We start from the raw sequence: 19,681 nt of genomic DNA, 5'->3' as shown, positions 1-19,681 counted from the left end.
CATTTTCTCCATCTTTTTTATCTACAGCAACCCCTAGGTACATTCTAGTTTCTTCCTGTTTTATTGCAATAAAGATTCACCTCCATATCAATACCAGCATTGCTTAATTCACCTCTTCCCCCCCCCCCATGATACATCATGACACATTTCAATCATTTGTGAATATTTACATAATGTTACTCTGGTAAACATTATGTAAATATTCATAAATGGCTGATATATATCAAGATGCACACGTAATTGGCTTTAGGTAATGTGCGATGCTGACATTATTTATTTATTTTAAAGATGTCCCTACCATCTTTCTTTTTAAAAAATGTCAAAGTGGTTCACTTACTTTTTTAAAAAAACAACACCACACAAACATGAAAATAGAATAAAACAAGCAATACAGCATCAGTTATAAACCAGTGCAAATCTCTGTAAGCTGGTAGTAATGACCAGTGAAGGCCTGGGAGAATAAATAATTTTTTAGCAGGTTCTGTAAGCAAGGCACCATTGGTGCCTGCTTTCTTTCAGAGGGGAGGTTGTTCAATACAGTGGTACCTCGGTTTACATATGTTTCAGGTTACATACGCTTCAGGTTACAGACTCTGCTAACCCATAAATATTACCTCAGGTTAAGAACTTTGCTTCAGGATAAGAACAGAAATTGGGCAGTGGCGGCACAGCAGCAGCATGAGGCCCCATTAGCTAAAGTGGTGCTTCAGGTTAAGAACAGACCTCTGGAACGAATTAAGTACTTAACCTGAGGTACCACTGTACATTGGACTCCACCAAAACAAAAAGGCCTTGCCTCTGCTTGCTGTGAGCTGGATCTCATCAGGATGGACTTCAGCAGGTTGTTTTGGAGCTATTTTTGAGGAAAATCGACAAAAACAAGACTGCCAACATGGGTTGCCATACGTCCGGACATTTCCCCTGATTTCTGCCCAGATACTGTTTCCGACTGCAGTATTCTGTGGTTGTCAGGGAAATTCCAGACGCATGGCAACCCTCCAAGGGCTTCATTAGAAGATCTTAGTGAAAGAGCAGGTCAATATGGAAGAGGGCCAGTAGTCGATGGTGGGCTGGGATGGCAACTCTTGGTGGGGTGAGCTAGCACCTTATTGGCTCCACCGGTGCATTTGCACAGCAGAGCTCCTTGCCACTTTTCCTCTTCCAGCTGCTGGTAAGTCAGGTGGGCATCTACACTCCACTCCACACTAGTATCCACTACTGGAGAAGGCATTTCCTCAGATAAACTAGTTTAATCTTTATAGGTCAGTACCAACACTTTATACCTGACTGCGGACAGCAAACTGGCAGCCAGCACAGTTCTTTTAAAAGCGGTGTCTCAGGATCATGGCAAGTAACTTCACTTAGCAACCTAGCCACTCCATTCTGCACCAACAGCAGCTTCTAGACCAGTCTTAAGGGCAGATCCTTTTCTTGTGCCTGGTTTGTGATGCCTTGTCCTCAGGTTATTCAGGTTGGCTCTGGTGTGTCTCTAAAAGGTAATTCCAAGAGTCCTGGGATAACCGGTGAGGATTCCCATCTCTAATTAAGGGGTTCCATTGCCAAAAGTGGGAACCAAAATATGAAAAATAAATGCAATTTCTCACTTGATTCAAAGGCATTGCTTACAGGGTGCTCTCTGGCTATCCAAGTAAGTGGGAGTTGTGTTTACACATAGAGCATGTGAGATAATTTAAATGGAATAGCTACTGTTATTGCTCGCAAAGCACTTAAAGAAAAATCCCCATTTAATTCAAGTTCAAATATAATAATTTACACATTTGATTTCTATAAACTTGCCACAGGCCTCCACTTGTCCTACTGTATGTACCTTCCCATACAAAATGAAAAAAATATATATAATTACTTCAGTGCACTACAGATGAATTTTAGCTGAAATTATAATAGTTGGTTTCTTTTAAGCATACTCTAATTTGAAGCCTGCAAGCGTTTGTGCACAATTACTAAAGAGCTGCTTTTTGCCTTTAATCACACCAATACATTACCTCTTTGAAACAAAAACAACAACGAGGGAGCCCAGATACCAAATTCTCTCATGATGATTTCAGAAAAGTCTTGCAAAGATGCACCAGCAGCCCAATGTAGTGCAAGGAAGGCAGTTAGCGGAAATAGCAAAATGCATAGACCACATCAACAGCTGATTTGCATGAAGGCATATAGGAATTCTAAGATAAAACCTAGAGGGAGCACTGGTGAATAGATTGTCCCTCGAGCACAAGCTGTCAGTTTTCAAAACCACAATTTAAATTAGAGCAATTACTGAAAACCCCTCTTGTTAGGGGTATGCCCCACCTCTGAAAAGATCTGTGGGAAATGCACAGTGCTAAAAGCAACCAGAAGCATAAACTTCATCATGCAAGCCTATTCTCATGAGATTGTTTCACGTGAACACTTCCAAAGGGGTCAGAAAAGTGGGTGAATCTTTTCTGTGGCATAACACTTCTTTGGTATAATGTCTTCTTTCATTTAGCATCAATGAAGGTCAATTTCTACACAGAAAAAGAATCAGCAGCTGCAATTTCCATCGGGATAGCAGCTCCTTACAGTTTTATAGTTATGCCTTGTCTAAAGATAAAACGCCTCTCTCAATCAGCCTCCCAACTGAACTTGCCATCGATTTGAATCTGTGATTAAAAATGCATTTGTTTTGAGGGATGAAATGTGCCAAAAGCTTCAAAAGCAAATGCCATTTTGTCCTTTGTTTTCAGAAGCAATGCATGCAAGATAAGAGGGTTAACAAAACTCCAGTACTCAATAATTATGCCTTTGTAGGAGTACAATGCCCATTCTTGGCTACTGGTAATTTAGGGAAAGTTTAAGTGAATGGAAGCAAATGGAGAAGGAAGCAAATGGTATCCTATTGGTTACTAATTCCTTTGCATTTGGTGCTGTGGGTTAAACCACAGAGCCCAGGACTTGCTGATCAGAAGGTTGGCGGTTCGAATCCCTGCGACGGGGTGAGCTCCTGTTGCTCGGTCCCAGCTCCTGCCAACCTATGTGTATCCCTGGTATTAAAATGAATGGGGTGGAATAATGTAATGACATCATAACATGTCATTTACATGATTCCTTGCGTAAATTATGTAAGCTCACACCCTCCAACATTTCTCCAATGAAAATAAGGATGTCCCATCCATAATGATAATTTTACTATTTATACCCCCACAACATCTTACTGGGGTGGAATCTACACACACAAAAAACCGCTGTGCTTTTTAAAGAAATGTTTTGAAAAATGCATTGAATTTGGCATAGCCAAATGCCACATTTGTATATTGCACTTTACAACACATTTAAAACATTTTATTTAAAGCTGTACAGCTGAGTCCTGGGTTACCCCACCCACTCTGGGTAGCTTCAAACACATATAAAAGCATAATAAAACATTTAATATTAAAAAAAAACCTTCCCAATACAGGATTGCCTTCAGATGACTTGAGGGTCGGATAACTCCATACCCTCCAACATTTATTCAATGAAAATATGGACATTCTAAGGAAAAGTGGGATATTCCAGAATCAAATCAGAAACCAAGATGGCTTCTCTAAATCAGGGACATCCCTGGAAAATAGGGACACTTGGAGGATCTGTAAGCTATGCAATTTCATCACAGATGACAGGCAAGCAAGTAATGTAGTGTTTGGTGGAAGATGAACTGCAGCAGAATGGAAACAGTGCTGCATGCAATGAATACAGGGTAGGACAGATAATTAGGCCTTCTTACATTTTTATATGCAATAAATAAATATGAATGGTTTCTATTCATAAGAGGGTTTGGTAGCCGGCACACAGTTGAGTTCAAAGCATGATAAGTAATATTTTTGCTGGCAACTAACTTTAATGTTTTGTTACGCTAAATCTTAGTACTACTTCCAATTGGGTACCAGCGGTGAGAAGATATCCCATCTCATATAGAAGGGGAGATGGGAATCTTGTGCAGGGGTGCGGAGACTGACTGTCACATTTGGGGTACCTGCCACAGTGCTGTCTCAGGGAAGGGTATTGTAAAATAGTGATGAAAATGGTAAAATAGCTTACAAGTCATTTTAATAATCTAAATGGGCACTTGAAGATGATAGACAGATGACAGATAGATAAATAGATAGAGATAGATGATAGATAGATGATGATGATAGATATAGATAGATAGATAGATAGATAGATAGATAGATAGATGATAGATGATAGATGATAGATGATAGATAGATGATAGATGATAGATGATATAGATATAGATATAGATATAGATATAGATATAGATAGATGATAGATGATAGATGATTGATAGATAGATGATTGATTGATAGAATGGATAGATAGATTGATAGATAGATGATAGATAGATAGAGATAGATGATAGATGATAGATGATAGATATAGCTAGAATCATTATGCATTTTCCTCCAGCCTCACAGAAACCAGAGATAATAGGCAGCTTCCTTGATGCTTCGCTTTTGCAGAACGGATAGTCTCAGGAGGGTTCCCAGAGTATGAGATATTATTTTTTCCTTTTAACCACACAAAGGCAACATGAAGAAGGCACAAATTATCACATCCACAGGGTTTCCAGCCTTATTTTGGGGGGGAAAGAGGCAGGCTTTAATGCTTTTTCCCCCTTTGAGAAGAGAACAAATGTAATTGGGAGTAAGGGGCAAAAGGCTGTGAAACAAATCAGACTGAAATGTATTACGACTGAATCAAACAGACTATGTGGAGCTGTTAATGTCAGATGTGAAGTAGAATTTGTTCCTATAACTAATAATTGTTTAGGAATGGAGTTGTGGTGTTGTTGTTTTTTTAATTTGTTTGGTTTTCATTTAAGAGAACTGACCTAATTCACACCTCCTAGACTAAGCATTGGGGTTTTTTGTATGAATGGTATAACAAATAGTTCAGTGTTGAATTTGTGGGGAAAGTGGCTGAATTTAGTTTGCTGGAAATGACATTTCAGGGCTCTTTATGACATTTCAGTGTCCCCACATTGTGTTTTGAATAGTTGTAATATTTTAATGCCATTTGATGCTGGTATGTTAGAGGGAAAGCACTTGTGATGTTGTCCACCTATGAAATGGAGTCTAATCTAGCTCTTACAATCAATATAGCTCTTTCCTCTTAATAATACTTAATAAAGGGAAAGTATTATCTTTTGGCTGTGTGAAAACTGGTAAATAATAGAAAGAACATGATAGGATTGAACCAGAAGGTGGATATCTAGCAAACACTGCCTTAAATTGTTAAGCTTATTCCTTTAAGGTGAAGGGGATGAGGGCAAATATTGACACTTACAGTCCTGGGTACCATCAAATCTTTCCTGTCACGTGGAGCTGCTACTCTTGTACAAGATGACTAATCCAGGGAGCCCTGCTGTATTGTGTGGCTATGAAACTAAATACAATTTTTGCCAGCCCTAGCCTTTCTAGTGAAATATTTATTGTTAAGATAGATTTTTCCCAGCTGTGCAACCATCCAAAATTGGGTTATTTATCCAACAACCAGTGCACAAAATGTTAGCAGAAAAGAAAAGAAATGTAATTATCAGCAATTTGAAAGCTCTCCAGTCTTGAGATGCATATGGAATTTGAAATTGTCGAATAGCTGTGCATTGTCTGTAGACTAATTCTCAGTTTGATAAGGTGAGGGTGTAATTAGTAAAATAAATAGGAGTGGTAACATTATGTCCTAAGGACTTGGAGATGCTGTTTCCTCTGGCAAAAATTAGCTTTGCTTCTTCCAATACTATACTTTGTTTTACTACACTCTATACATTGTGAGGTGATCAGCCTGTGGCCACAATGTAATAGGGGCTTATGGCACACTGGCACAGTTGCAAAAGGATCCATAGGATGAGTCATGGCATACAGAAGCCAGCCTCTCTCTCATATGCAACATACTGCTGCCAGGTACCTGGCTCAATAGTACAGCTGATTCTCAATAGCACAACTGATCTGCATTTTCAAGATGGATAGGTGGTACGGCATTTTTCTACTAGGACCCTGCATGTACCCCATGATTAACCTTGTATCCATAATTGTGTTGTTAAAACAGTCCCATAGTTTTCTCAGTCTGTCCTCAGTTCACTTTGATCTGTGATTTGAGTTCCAGTTCACTCTGAGTAAATCAAAGCTCTGGGTTTCACATTCATTCTTAGGGGAAATCTAAAAATGAATATAATTTTTTTCCCCTTTGGGCTGAAGCCTATTGAATTTGCAGGCACAGAAACTCCTACAGAGTGGGTTAAACCTGATGGCACAAAAATGCTTTTGTGAAAATGGTAAAAGGCCCCTAAGGATGCTAGCTAAGTTCCTATGTAATGGCAAGTATGGTTTGACTGGTGGTACTGCCAGAATATTAGACAGGCATGTTTTCCTCTTCCTCTCCACATCATGCACTCTTGATTTGCTCCCTCACTTCCTTGGTTGAGGAAATCAATGCTCTGCCATTACATTTGAACCAGTGAAACTATGGTTTCTGCAAACTAGGAAGTACGGGAAGGAACTAGAATATGCAGAGAGGGAGCGTATAAGCCCAGATGTGGGAAATAGCAAAACCATAGCTTGCAATTATGTGAGAATCAAACCACTATTTGGTTGGTTTCATGAAGGACAAGGAGAAGGCAGCTTAGGCATAGAAATGTAGCACTCAGTAGAGTAAAAAGGAAGGGGGAGGCAAAGGTAAATATTGGGAGATTTGATGTGTTTGAATTGAGATAGGTTATGTACAGTCTGATCAAAATTATCTATTATCTTATTTTCTCAGCAATTTCTTTCTTCACAATGATTAAGGAAAATGAAAAATCATCTGAGGATAGGTTATGAAGAAAGCACATTCAGTAATCCTATGAACCAAGGAGATACTCAAGCAAAGTATATATTTTTAAAATGCAAAGTATAAATTCATCACCTCCATCCAACCATGCAGACACAAACACACACACAATTCTAATACACCTATACAAGCTAACAAATAAAGCTGGAAAATGTCATAGTATGCAGTACTTTAAACAAGCAGTACTTTAAACAAGCAGTACTTTAAACAAGGTTTACATTCTACTTTTGCTCCATTATCAACTGCCTTTCCCCCTAGTTGTGAAGAATTAATTTTCTGATACAGTCCATGTAATGATTTGCCATACTACAACTCCAGTGAAAACAGGAGGAAACAAATGGCAAACAATCATCAGAAAGTTTGTCAGGCTTTGATAAATCTACCATTAACATAAGCTCACTGTTTTCAAACCTTGATACTAGGAATACACCTATTCCAAGTCCATTCATCTTGGTGGATCTTGGGTTTGGTGTTAATAGGAAAATAAGAACCCTTGTACCAAGTGGGACTTACTTCTGAGTAAACACACTTGTGTTTTACATACTGCAGTGAACACTTAAGTCTATTGCACTATGTGTAATTGTCATTTGAAGAGGGTTCATGTTGAATGGATGGGAAAATAACCTGCAAGCCAATGGTCTCCATTTCCTTTTGTCTGCAAACTCATCAATAGCTCCTTCTTAAGAAAAAGAAAAACCCCCACAGAAGTACGGCTCATTGCATGATCTCCACATGAGGGAGGGCCAAAGCAATTTTTCTCCTCAAAGAGTTCCCCTATCTTTTCAATGCTGAGAAACATTCCATCAACCCACCATAGGCAGAGGTGAAGCAGTGCACATTCATTTCTTGCAGGTTCCCACGGTGGAGTAATACAAAACAGTATTTATCGTCTGCTTTGTAATAATTTAAGGGGCAGAAATTCACTGGGGGAGTTCACTGCTCTCTCCGCTTAGGACTCTGCAGTATGTCAGCAGCAATGCCAACCCTGACAAACACTGGAAATATTACAGGGTTTACTTTCTCTAGACCTTTTGAAGCTATAAGTAAATGCTGCAGAGATAGAGGTAACAAAGCAACTGGGGCAGATCATTCCATAAACACTGTTCTTCTGTGGTGCCTGGCAAAGATGATAACGGACTGGCTTTCCTCTAGGCTGCTGAAGCCCATAGAAGACAGCAAGATGAAACAGAAACCATAAAATATTTGAATATAATATGAATTATAAATATTTAAATCATGTAAAATGATTCAATAGACTTTTTTTAAAAAATAAGAACATAAGAAAGCCAGCTGAATCAGGCCAATGGTCCATCTAATCTAGTATTCTGTTCTCACAGTGGCCAACCAGATGCCTGTGGGAAACCAGCAAGCAAAATTTGAGCACAACAGCATTCCCCATCTTCTGGTTTCCAGCAACTCGTATTCAGAAATATTGCTGCCTCCAACTGTGGAGGCAGAACATAGCCATCATGGCTATGACTCTTTCCTCCATGAATGTGTCTATTCCTCTTTTAAAGCCATATACTGTACATTGGTTGTCACCACTGCCTTCAGTAGAAGTTCCATATGCATGGAGTGAAAAGCTTTTATCGGTCCTGAATCTTCCAACATTCAGCTTTGCTGGATGCCCACAAGGGGTTAAATTCATTGGATGTCCACATTAAGACATACCTAAGCAGCCTTCCGGGATGCGGGTGGTGCTGTGGTCTAAACCCCAGAGCCTAGGGCTTGCTGATCAGAAGGTCAGCAGTTCAAATCCCCGCGACAGGGTGAGCTCCTGTTGCTCGGTCCCTGCTCCTGCCAACCTAGCAGTTTGAAAGCACATCAAGTGCAAGTAGATAAATAGGTACCACTCCGGCAGGGAGGTAAACAGCATTTCCGTGCACTGCTCTGGTTTGCCAGAAGCGGCTTAGTCATGCTGGCCACATGACCCGGAAGCTGTAAGCCGGCTCCCTCGGCCAATAAAGCGAGATGAGCGCTGCAACCCCAGAGTCGGTCATGACTGGACCTAATGGTTAGGGGTCCATTTACCTTTACCTTTAAGCAGCCTTCCCAACCTGGTGTTCTCCACATGTTTTGGACAACAGCCAACAACATCCCTGACCATTGGCACTGCTGGCTGGGGCTGACAGAAGCAGTAGTTAAAAACATTCAGAGTGCACCTGGATCTGTAAAAATTGCAAAAGGCTGAACCTAAAGCTCAAGTGTTCATCAGTCCTCCCAGCCTATTTGGTTGCAGTGGTGGAAAGCGGGCAACAGGTTCATGCCTTGTGGAACAATTGTCTAGCATTATGGTTTGGAAAGGACTCCCATCTGCTTGGAACCCACTTGACATGGACCTATCTTTCAATAAACCCCTGAACATGGGTGAGCATTCTGAGGTACAGCCTAGGGCACACTCTAATCTAGGCAGGGTTGTTGGGACTATAACTTCATCCATGTAATAAAGCGTTACAGTCAAACTCCTCTGTGGTTGTTCATTTACAGGGGAAGATCAGTCATGGCAAAAAACCCCCCTGATTTTCAGGGAAGCTTGGACATCATGACTGATTGTCTAATTAAGGAACACCTAATAAATACCCAATAAACCCCAAGGTGTGCAAGAAGTGATGGCAAGCCTCATCTTCTTCACTTAGAATTTGGTTCGGTATGATTGTTGCATGCAAACCTGGAGTGAATTTTCATTGATTGATTTGCACTTTTCATATCTAGAATGTGCAAAGCACAAGCTTGTTAGACTGATGAATTAAACCTCAATGGGTGGTATTCTGTGCTAGTCCTGCTCAGAGTAGCCCTACTAAAGTTAATGAGCATGACTAACTTGGGTTTATTCATTTCAGTGGATCTACTCTGAATAGGGCTTAGATACAACCCAAATACAACTAATATGTGCATGCAGCATTTTTTTTGTATAAAATGAAACAAAAGTTGTATTCTGATTTTAATACTGCAAAGCAACATGTATGACAAATTAGCTCTTTCTGTATACAGTTGTCACAGAATGTCTTAGCTTGAGGCAGCAGATGGTAAATATTCATGTGTTGATTTCGTTGTGAGACAGATATGTCTCCGAAGAGTCTTAACTCAGATTTGAGCTGGCTCTTCCCTTTAACATGTTACTTTTTTAGATCACAGAGGCCACAGAACAGGGGAAAGACTGGAAAGCTTCAGCAAAAAAGAAAGTAAAGCAGTGATCGTTTTCCTCTCCCACAGGCACTGTAAGATGTGAATGCATCCTCTCTCTCTCTCTCTCTCTATGAGAGAATTCTGGAAGAAAATAATTCAGGGTGAATATTTATTATTTATAAAGCACCAGAAGTGTGCCAGGTTTTTATTTATTTATTTGCAGAAACAGATGCACAAGAAATTTGCAGAGGAAGCTCCTGGACAGACAGATTTTTGTCCACATTTTAACAGACAAAAACAGGAAGAGTCTGATGAGGGCAAAAGCTCTAACTGCCCCAATCTTCCCTTCATCTGCACCTGAAGCCCAGAACCAGAAAGGGCAGCAAAACAGTGGCACAGGTAAGGACCTTGAAAGACACTTCATGGCTGTGCAAAACTGATTTCTTTAAGTGCACCCTTACGGTCTCACTTCAGAGACTGGAAGGAGAGCAGCCATCTAGACAACATGGATTGGCTCCAGATTTCACAAAATACAGGCAACCCCTGATTTGCAGATCCCATTCCATCCTCATTCTGTTCTCTTCCAGATTCAAAATGACCCACACACCTGCAGTTGCACGTCAAATGCATGCACCCAAAATGTACACTATGTTAGTTCTGTGGCCCATAAGCATGACACACATTTGAACCCACGCATACCTGGCAACATGCTTCTGCATGTCAGTTGGTGAATACAATATAGTTATCATAATGAACTTCTCCGACTTTATGTAGGGTAAGTCGATGAATGCTTCTCAACACCAGCACATTCCCCAGCCATTAAATGCTACCAAAACAGCCAGCCAGCCAGTCGACAAACAAAACAAACAAACAGAAATAGGTGAACAAAAATATATGGCCAAACATCTGAAGGCCCCAATTACATGGCTATTATTTCAAAGCTGACTTCTGTAGTCGGGTGCTAATCTTCTAGTACTGATAGTTGACTTTGGAAAGCTTGACTTAGAAGTCTTTGCAATGTGTTACTATGCGTAACATGTAACCTTTTGGATCTGCTGCCAATGCAGCTGTGTTCTGAGTACTCGGAAGTGCTGTAATAACTGATACCCATCCCCGCCCCATCTGCCCTTTTCAATCCCTGGAAAAAATGTGTGTGATGATGGTGAGGAACAGTTGAGACTTTCAGGGGTGGTTGGCTACCCTTAGCAACCCATCAGTATTCCCTTAGAAATTGGGAACAGAATGTCCCAGGGGAACAGAGCTACACCTATAATACAGCCCTGGTACCCAGTGCATTTCTTGCTTGTCTCCTGCAGTGGGCTGACATACCATACCTTGACAATGCTAGGTCATAGAATTGTAGAGTTGGAAGGGACCTTAAGGGTCATGTAGCCCAACTCCCTGCAACCTCATATAACATTGCAATGTCTGCTGAAATATGAGCTGCATCCGATGAGCTTATATTACTTTGCACAAAAGAAGAAAATTATCACAATTTCTAAATGGCAGAAAATTGCAGAATTGCCAAAACACCAATCTACAAAGCTGCCCGAGCAACAGCAAGAGACAAATGATCCAGCGCTTTTGTTTATAGAGCCTGATACTTGCCATGATTACCATCTATTTTCCAAATGCAAACAGATAACATTCATCATTGGAATGGCACAACAACTTGCTACAATTCTAGAAGGGGTTTTACACTGCACGCTTCACACTGTTCCTGCAACTGGATATATGTCTCTCTCCTTAAGGAAAATGCATGGCATCAGATGGAAGCTGAAATTACAATCTGACTGTGCAACCAAAAGAACAGTTGATGGATGTACATTTCAAGGTCAACATTCTGGACTTATTGGCACAGGAACAATACCTTTGTGAACAAATGAGATAATAAACCAGGACAGAACGGTATGTTCTCACATTTTTTAATATACAGAGTAGCAGAGAAAGAAGGCAGTGAACCTTTCAAAAGAAGGTGTATGAATATTATGAATATGAGACAAAACGTAATAAACAAACAATATAGCAGACATTGGCGATAGGATTTTACAATGATACATAACATACCAATGCTAGATACAGTATGTGTTCCTCACAGCATCCCTGCAAGGCAGGCCAGTCATATAATCTCCCTATAAAATATGGGAGACTGAGCTCCAACACCCCAACAGTGTTGACACTTCTCTAGAACTTTCCATATTCGGCAGCCAGGTCTGTGAGTATCCATTTAAATTTCCCACAATGCCCTGGAGTGACACTAACTTTTGGCATGCAACTTTTGGCATGAACATGGCCAACTGAAGTGGCACCTCCCAGCTGCCCCTTGAAGGTTTTTTCTTATCCTATGAGGCTCACCGGGGGCATTTTGCCCAGGACCACTCTCAGACTCAGAGCCTGCCCTCTAGGGTATGTAGGTATGTGAAGTCAGGCAGGCTGTAAAGCAAGCAAACCAAACAACCAGGAAACAAACCAAAAACACCTTTTGCTGAGGCATTTGTTACAGAGTTATAGCTGGATTTGGATTTTTATGTGAGGAACACTCAAAATAACTAAACCCATGCAGAAAGTTTGCCTTTCTACTAAGCACATTTATCCTTTTGATGTATTGTACCTCTGTAAGAGGTAAAGTACTGCTTATTAAAGTCAAAGGAGAGCACAAGTGGACATTTTTTACCAGTCTCTTGGGATTTGTGTTTTATTGGAATCTGCCCAGTCTCCAATTACCTATAGCAAGCTTTTTCATCTCCCAAGTATGTATGAGACAAAGGTGTGTGGAATTACCTTTGGGGAAAATGTAGCAAATATTGTTCAAACTGAACTGGGTCATAGCATCACATTTATAATAGTATTACTTCAGCCAACAATGGGACTTCTTTTTTGCTTTCTCTCATAGAACGATATTTAATTTGGCGTTTAGTCACAAGCTGCTATGATTCTTCTCAATCCTGCTTTCTTGTCTGCTATTTTTAGCTTAATCATTTGGTTCCTTTCAGTTTCTTTGCCTTTCTTCCCAGAAGCCAGACTGGTGATTAATTTTCCTCATAAGATTTACTTCATCAGGTTCCTATATAATATTTGAGGCTGCACATTTTTTATTTATTTAAAAGTTTCTTGAATAATAAAAAGCTAATAAACATTAAACTTTAAACAGGAGTTTTGTTTCTCCTCTGAAGCTTCAACCATGACCAATGGTAGGTAGCTGAAACTGGGGCAGGAACTTAGCTAATTAACTAATAATGTTTGCACCCCGAGGCCCCCAAACCCTTCCCCTGAAAATAACTTCACACTGACATGTAATTTTAGTTTAAGTTATTGGGCAAAATTTAGGCCACAACTTTATTGATTACAGCAAAGTGAACGGTGTTGGCTTAGGCATTGGCTACAGACTATAACTGACTCCTGCCCCTCTGTATGGAAGTCTGAAAGGGTAAACACCAAACACCTACAGACTATAACTGACTCCTGCCTCTCTGTATGGAAGTCTGAAAGGGTAAACACCAAACAAGGGAGCAACATCAATGAAGACCAACGAAGCTCACCCTGGGGTTCCTGTGGTCCTGGCATGGCCCTAGCCCCTCAAGTGGACTTCGGACGAGATCCAGGACCCCCAGATTCCTTTACCGGAATACCCTTATTCATGGAGGGGCAGGTGATGGCCGCACCTCCTCTCCCACACACTTCAATAAGCCAATGCCTAACCACCAAACCTTACAAAGTTGTGACGATTGCTAAGGGAGTAGGCAAAAACCAAGTGGCTACACCCAATCTGCCAAATGGAATAATTCCTACCCAGCCCCTGCTCCAAAGCAGGCGACCCAATCCAAAGCAAGGCCAGAGCAGCAGCACCTAAAATTAGGGAGGGAGGGTGGGTGTTCGGCAGCGCGATGCAAGTTCCCCCAGTTACACTGCGCTGCTGCTTTTATAGGCCCCAGGAATCGCGCCGACTGCCCCGATTGGCCCAAACAGCCTGACGCGATCCCGGGGCCCAACGGTTAAGGCTTGGGCCATGCCTGGCAACAACTCTCCCAGTGGGGTGGCTTAGGTGCCCACGCACAAACAGGACCCTCATTAAGGAGGATCCCATATCCAGTGCTATTTTTCTTAGAATGGCAATGGTGCCCACCTGAGAGGTGCCAGAATTGAGTTCTGGTGATTTCTGGCTGAAAGAAAAGCCCTGGTTGTATCGATTCTAGAAGGAAAATACTTGAGGTTGCAATCTTAAACAGACTTTTGTACACACTTAGGCTGAAACCCTATACTCACTTAATTGGGATTAAGTCCCATGGAACCCAAATGGTAATTAAGTCTAACCACATAGAGGACTTCAGTGAACAGGAGTAAATTCCATCAAACAAAGTGGGCATAACTTCTGGGTCAACACGCATAAGATTGCACTACAAACTAAATTTATGTTTTCACCGCTGAAATGGATTAAAGTGCTCTGTCACCCTATCACAACAAGTACATTAGAAAATTGAACTTTTGATGTTAAGAAAGTGATGTGGAAGTGCATTGAAAAGTGCGGAACGAATGTGTGATGAAAAGGAAGGCAAACGAAAAGACTACAAGGAAACTGGGAGAGAGATTTTCTGAATGCTCATTGTCATATAAATTTCCTGAAAACAAATCAAAATGAATGCTGTATAATCTATCCACCTTTGTGCAACCTAATCCAAGATGGATGCTCAATAAACAGGAGGAACCTATAATCTGAGACTACCTGTTCATTTCATGTCCGACTGGCCTTCCCTGTCCAGTTTGAACACCAGTGGAAATGTTATCTGAAGCACTTCTGTGTTTCAAAAGTGGCTTGCTGTTCTAAGTGAGGAGGGTGGAAAGATTTAAAACTACACTCAGAGTGCAGTTCTCTAGACTGTGACGAAAATGCTCAGCTCATACTTGTGTGGTGTGTGCACTGAAAAATCAATGTCATTTTCATCAAAGTAAGCAAGTAAACTGTTTGGTTATAATATACAGCATGAGTAGGCTGCATGCAACTCAAATGATTCTTCATGGCCCACTTCTCCCCAAGGTGTTTTGTATTGGCAATTGGATTTTATTAAGCACCAAAAGAATCCCAATGGTCAATTTGAAATAGTAAATTTACAGCTCTTGAGTCTTTGGGGATAAGTATGAAAATATGATAGCAGTTCTCATTATTTCTAGGCCTCTATCAAGGATTTCATTTTATTGGCTCAGGGGATTTTAAACATTTGGGATTTAACAACACAGAACTGGAATGTAAAAGCAGCCCTACTCATAGCCCAAGCCCCAAGCTACTAGTTCCAAATTTGCAGAGGACTGTGTAACAACAGAAAAAAATAGATTTCTGTTGTATGTTCCAGTGCTCTGGGTGCTCAGAATTTTAGGACTACAAATGCAGACTAAGCTAAACAGGATGCTTAGACATGTGCATTTTGTTCCCTTACTTTATTTTTCCTTTTACAAATAAAAAATAAAAAATGAACTCATAGGAACTACACTTTACAGTGAAAAACTCGTGAAGGAGAGTGGCTTCTTAACCCTTTCCACTCCTGGCTACTTTTTGCCACAGAGAACATAATAATAATCTGGGTACCCATATTTGGATAGCTTTTTCCCTCTCAGTTTAGGGCTGCAGCCTCTGTAACGCTGCATTTTGTATAACAACAAAAAGAAAAACCCCAGCTGAAAGAAAAAGAACATCTTGTATAATTTGGCCGCAAGCTCTTCCCTGTCCCAAGCTTCTCTCTAAAAAGCTATTGATTGTCCTTAGTCCTTTGCAGATTTACAATTACACAGCAGAATTTGACCAGCTAGATAGAGAATTCTTTTGTGGTTGACCTGTCTAGTGGTTTTCTTCTTAAAATTGGTTTTGTCTGTTGTCTTTGTTTCTACTGCTATTTACTTTTGTCAGTATGCATATAACGCTGCATATAACGTTGCATAATTTGCCAGGCTTTAGAAGGAAAACAACAATATGTGAGTGTCTCAGACATAAGAGGGTGTTCGAAACGGGGCACACCAATGCAAGCAGAACTGAAATGGCTCAGAATTGCCAAATTTCAGGTGTGAATCCCTTAAAAAATATATTCCTCCTTCATCCGTACTGCAAATATTCCCCCCAAAGTGTAGGGAAGAAGCCAGTGCAATCCACAACAGCAGGGATGGGGCAAATGTGCACATCCATCATACGCTTGTCACTGCATGCTTCTGGGTGCCCTGAATAGGGCTCACCCCACTCATGAAGTTTATGGAATTGCCCTTACAGAAGGGAGCATTGCATGTATATATTGAAGTTTCCACGCTAACAAGGAAGCTCTGGATGGGGGCAGATGTCCTTAACTCAAACGTTCTTATGTTGGGAGACATTTAAGAGAAAGAAAACCTTCCAGGGTCCAAACTATTCTAAACAAATATAAGAGAATGAGGATAACAAATCACACTAAACGTCCCCAAACTAAAATTAGGAGGTCTACAGGAGGTCTTCATTCTCCTCAACTGAACCCTTCCCTTTATTGCTATGGCTTCTTCAGAGGGTGAAATATTTCAGAGAGACATTCCTACACAGTTGTTAATTAACAGATTTATCTTGAAAATAGGAAAGTGGTTGCAATTATGGCCAAAGACCTGGAGCTTGTAGCTCATCTATTACTTAAACTGTTCAATCAGTGCTGAAGGAAATATGGTTATACTCCATGAAATTACTAACTGAAGATAATTAATAGCTCAGATTCTCATACCCAACTATAATGGCATGTGCAGAAATCATGCATGATATAAATTCTCTTACTGTACAAAAGTAGGCTATTGAAACTAAATTATGTCTCCACTACACCACACACAGTTTGAGTTTCTTTAAGCTAATGAATAGCTTCAGGAAAAACAAGACTATTGTCTTCCATAATTCATTCATGTCCCAGTTAGTTTATGTGAAGAGATTTTTGATGAAAATAATCTGCCAGATTGCATATTTTTCTACATTAATCTTATTTCCTTTGGAATGCATCTTACTAAATCATACTCAGAGTACATCCACTGGAATCAATGAACTCTTTAGTCATCTGTGGTGCAGGAGTAAATCCATATATTCAGAAATGAATTCAATTAGCAAGGTAGCTATGAATCACTTAAATTCATTGATTTCAATGGGTCTACTTAGTGTAATGTGAATGCAACCCTTCAACTTCAGCAGCAGAAATGCAAATACACCCACACCCACACCCACACACACACACACCATAGAGGATGTGCTTCTAAACTGAGGAATGCTTCAAACGTGCATATCATCACTTCACATACTTGACTGTGCAGATGTCTCATCACAGGTAAACCACAAATAGAACTTTCCTATTATCTCACACAACCGCTAATGCAGGGGTTAAGTTCAAAGTCAGATATTACATGGAAACATGTATGAATCATCCCATTTTATCCTCCCTCCATTATACCCTGACAGCTTTGCGAGGTATGTTAGGCTCACAAACAGCAACTAGTCCAAGGTGACCTATAGCAGGATTTATGGCCAGGTTGGCATTTGAACCTGTATCTCCAATGTCCTAGTTGCTAGTACAACCAGTACAACCCAATGGCCAAGTGCAGCACTAATTCAATTTCAACTCAGTTCAATTCATATCTAGTGTGTCAATCAAAATCAAGCTATCAATTTATCATTGCAAGATTAAGGAGTGTGTGGTTTTCACCTTTTATTTCTTATGTAAGATTTGCCCTATATAATGTAGCTTATGCCTCAATGGCACCTTCAAATTAGAACCATCCATTTCACACCACTAACTGGCTGCCTAATTAAACAAGAGATAAAGCAAAATCATGAATGCAACCAGCTGGGTTAAGAAATGTATATTAAGTCATGTCTGCTTTTTGGAGTGTTGCCTGGATAATGCTAAAGCCTTTTTTCTTTTGCACCACAAAATTGACCAAATTAGGAAGTTCCCACCTAAACATAAAATCTTCTTTAAAGTGATTTTATTATGTATAAAATCCTGCAAGCAATTTTTTTCTTAGAGGTGTGTTCACCCAACCAGATATTGGCAGTTGCTCCTAAAAAATGTGGAGTTATTGTCAAGGACCAACTGCTTCATAATTCTTACACAGTGAGTGCTTTTGAATACTGTAAACATATTGGGAATGGTTGGTATCTGCACAAAGACGTTGCAAGAGGAACAGCCCTGAGGTTACCATAGCTTAAAATGAAACTATTGTTGAATTTAAGAAGATAAGGTTGTAAGAAAAGTCTACTGGATCAGGCCAATGGCCCATATAGTCCAGCATCTCATATTGGCCATCCAGATGTTTGTGAGAAACCTGCAAACAGGACCCAAGCACAAGAGCACTCTCTCCTTCTGCAGTTTCCAGCAACTGGTATTCAGAAGCATTATCACCTGGGACTGTGGAGGTAGAATGTTGCTCTTGTGGCTGGTAGCCACTGATAGCGTTATCCTTTATTATGTCATCCAGTCCCAATTTAAAGCAATAAAAAAAAGTTACTGGAAGAATAGCAAAAACATCAGAAGGCTATAGTCTTGGGCAGAACACAATGAGATCAATCTTCATTTTGTGAAACAGATAATATTAAACAGAGAGAGAGAGAGAGAGAGAGAGAGAGAGAGAGAGAGAGAGAGAGAGACTATTTCACAAACAGCTCATCCAGCTAAAGAACTCTGGACAATTGCCCTTGTTTACTAATGTGATGCAACTTGCAGCCATTTCATAGGCTATAAGTTGGCACAGGCATAACACATTCCTACATTCCTACATTTGAGAGTCCATAAGAAAAGGCTATAATTTCTATGCAAGGGGGAGCTGGACATCAGCCTCAACCAATATATCTGTGTCCAATCAGTTACACACTGAAGTGCTCTTCTGCAGTCCACTGATCATGGAAATATCCAACATGCTTCTTCTATATTTTAGATCTGTAATGTAGCGTTGTGTCAGTGTGATCCTATGTCCTTGCACTCAATTTATTTTAATTTTTTTAAGCAATATTATACCACTTTCTATACCTTCCCTAGCTGTGGCAGCTACCCTGAGATTCCTTCACTGGATTTCTACTCATCTCCAGTCAATGCCCCATCGTCTATTAAGGAATGCAATTGTTATTCAGGGACTTATGAGTGAGGGGTCATGCTAGCTGGCAGCCTGCAGCTTTCAACACCCCCTCAGAATTCCTTGCTTACATATTAGGTATCTTCCAATTAGCTCACTGCTTAAACTGCTGGGGTGGACACAGGCTTGTTAGATATGATACACACAGCTACTGCTCATGGGCATACCTTCCCCATCTCCACATAAGGATGGGAAGCCAAATCCTTGTCCCTGTGCAGTAGACCACAGTCAGGAGTTGCATACCCTTTGTGCTCCATCCCTGCAGGATGTGTAGCCCCTGGACCATGCGGTACCTAAACTCCAGGTATTCCGATGACCACTCCCCACATCAAATGGGGGGCACCTTTTGCATGGTCGTGTGCAGTCCCCCAGATCCCAATGTGGCTCCCAATAGTATGGGCTGGCTTCACCCTCCCCAGGCTGGATACCTGGAGTTCTCCGTCTACCTCAGCCAATTGCCCAATCCCACCTGGGGAGGCGTTGCCAAGGGATTGGCCAGGTGGGGGAGCCGCCCTGCCCACACAACAGAAGGTGAATCTCACCTGAGAAGCATCAGTTGGCTCCAGAACTTCTCCCACCCTGCCCTCCCTCAGTTAAACCTTCT

At 40.7% G+C, this 19,681-nt stretch overlaps 1 protein-coding gene across 2 annotated transcripts in view; it reads right to left on the bottom strand.

Annotated features, from left to right (window-relative positions):
• PLPP4 (phospholipid phosphatase 4) overlaps window positions 1-19,681 on the bottom strand; it is an 88,807-nt gene that overhangs the window by 11,047 nt on the left and 58,079 nt on the right. The window lies entirely within an intron of this gene.

This window comes from Podarcis melisellensis (genome assembly GCF_964234715.1).
Source record: "Podarcis melisellensis genome assembly, chromosome: 5".
NCBI lineage: Eukaryota > Metazoa > Chordata > Lepidosauria > Squamata > Lacertidae > Podarcis > Podarcis melisellensis.
This window is presented reverse-complemented; position numbering and strand designations above follow the sequence as displayed.